Source organism: Anas platyrhynchos, chromosome Z (genome assembly GCF_047663525.1).
Source record: "Anas platyrhynchos isolate ZD024472 breed Pekin duck chromosome Z, IASCAAS_PekinDuck_T2T, whole genome shotgun sequence".
NCBI lineage: Eukaryota > Metazoa > Chordata > Aves > Anseriformes > Anatidae > Anas > Anas platyrhynchos.
Window position 1 is genome coordinate 28,006,692 of NC_092621.1, and position 2,462 is coordinate 28,009,153.

Sequence of the window (2,462 nt, forward strand, 5' to 3'; positions counted from 1 at the left end):
CAGAAGACAGAGGCCAAACCAGATAGCATTAATGCCAGCTGAGGTACTATTTGGGAGAAATCTGAAGATTCTGAATACTTATGTCGTAAAGACCAGCTTGTTGGAAGGGGATGAAAGGTTAACTCAATGCAGTGGAGCTCCAGAAGAAGATAAAACCCTCCCAACACCAAGCTCAGCTACAGCAACCAGTGCTGTCAGAAGGGAAAATACACCTGTGTGAACCAGCAGATTACGTGCAGGTGAAAGTACATGAAAGGAAAAGCCAGGTAAGCCCTAGATGGGAAAGCCTGTTTTTTGGTATTAACTTCCTTTGTGTGCAGTACATGTGAAAGGGAAAAACACTTGAATACATCACTCTCACATGACATTTGCGAGGACTGAAGACACGAAGGATCTGTTAAAAATTGGATTGGGAAAAAAAAAAAAGTTGTTCAAGGTAAGTGAAATAGACCCGACATTAATTGTAATATTGTTAAGACTGTATCTACTATTAGAAATGCTATTGATCATTCTTAATTATTGCTGAGAATTAAGGCAAAGGGAAAGATAAATGCTACTTGTTTATGAAAACAGACAAAAACAAACACAAAAAGAAGCAAAAAAAAATAACAAAGAAAAAATATTTTTCTGTAATTGAGAGCTGGCAAAGCACCATCTAAAATGCTGTTTGGAAATGGGCAATTTTTTACAAAGCACCACAGCTTCTTATTATCTTTAAGAAATATTCAAACAAGGCCATTGTAATGTTACATTTAGCAATACATGTAACTCTGTTCATTTTAAGAACAGAATTACAACAATGAAAGGGTGAAACTCTCCCTCTCATTTCCCTAATGGAAGAAGGGTCTCATGATGAGGACTAACCTTTAGTAACAACTTTGCAAATCTTCTCTTGGGTCCTGTTTCTTCCTTGGTCATAGAACCTCATGAGTCATTTTTGCCTGTCCTGGATGAATGTGTCGGCCCAACCATGGTGATAATGTTCTGCCCCACACTCCACTCTTCACAGGTTTTAAACAGCTTGGCTCCTGGGGCATAGGGATGCTCAAACCTCTGTCCTTTTCAAGGATGGTATTTTTGTTTTCTCTTTCTTCCAGACTGTCTGCTTGATGCTGAGACACAAGCCTGCATTGTCCTCACAGCTTCACTTGTGCTGCAAACACTGTGCACGGTCTGGAGGGGAGCACGGTGTACAATGGCAGAGGTGCAAAAAGCCAGATGAGGACTGCAGAGGGTCAGCTGAATGGAAACAAATCCCAGGAAACTTCTTAAGAGCTTACGGTGATGCAAAACATATGTGATACAAAAGAGGTGCCCAGAGGCAAGCTCTGGCACAAGAGCAAGGCACTGCCCGATAGACATGGGTATGGGCCCTAGCACAAAAACATCAATGGGATGAAGCAGAAAGCACACTGCACGCTTATGCCAAGGCACAAGCACCCAGCTGTGAGTTTTGCTGCAGCTCTTTGGTGACCATTGCTATGGGTGGGAGTGCAACAAGGACAGCAAAAAAACTGCACCCAGGGATATTCTAAACAGCATATTGTTTAAGCAGGTTCCTGTCTATTTGCTTTCCTGATATTCAGCCAGGAAAACCTGAGCTTAAGCAAACATTTGTAGGCAGCATTTTTCAAACTACTAGTTCATTTGATTATGGAATAAAAATTGGATTTCCATGGAAATGATGTCAGAGCAGACGAAAAGAGGACGTCATTGAGCAGCATACAGGATGCCAAAACTGACAAGTAAATAATAATAATAATAATAATAAATAATAAAAAAAGATCCCATGAGAGATGTCTGCATCTATTTTAGGGTCTTAAATGAGATTAAAACATGAATCAAATGAAGTGTGTGATCAGAATCTTCCACCCTGGGCCCCACTCCTGCTGTTTAAAAGCAGGCAATGGCAAACAAAAAGCAAGTCCTACCACAAAGAGTTTTTCCTTGTCCCAAGCCTTCCCTGCCAGAGAATGACAGTTGCCTGAGCTCACAGACCCTCACCTGCCAAAGGCCATGAGGCTGCATAGATCTTTGGTGGTAAGGCTCTCCATTTCATTTTCATTAGTCCCAAGAAAATCCCCCTTCATGGTAAAAGATCTGCATATTTCTTCTCTTATTCCCAGTGATGCTGGAGATAATGCACTACTTACACACACAGAGGTCACTTCAGCACTTAATAAAATGGTTTAGAAAAGTTAGTTTGCCCAGCCAGCAAACAGAAGCCCAACCACATGACACAGAGGTAGGAATGAGCTTGTTCAAACACCCATTGCACTAAGAAACTTTGCAATCAAGAGTTTACAAATCAAGCCTTTAGTGAAGCATGCAAGGTTCACTAGAAGCTGCACAAGAAGGACAAGGATTGGGCATCCCTGAGGTGAGGGAAGACAGTCCTGTGGTTCATCCGTGGGTTCACTCTGGCCCCAAATGAGACCCAAATGACTGTCACCATTTTCAAG

At 41.7% G+C, this 2,462-nt stretch overlaps 1 long non-coding RNA gene across 1 annotated transcript; it reads left to right on the forward strand.

Moving 5' to 3' along the window:
* The first annotated feature begins 273 nt into the window (after positions 1–273).
* Positions 274–2,224, forward strand: LOC140000700 (uncharacterized). Its single transcript, XR_011805865.1, has 2 exons — positions 274–436; positions 1,098–2,224. It is a non-coding gene; the product is annotated as an uncharacterized lncRNA (long non-coding RNA).
* The last annotated feature ends 238 nt before the right edge of the window (positions 2,225–2,462 follow it).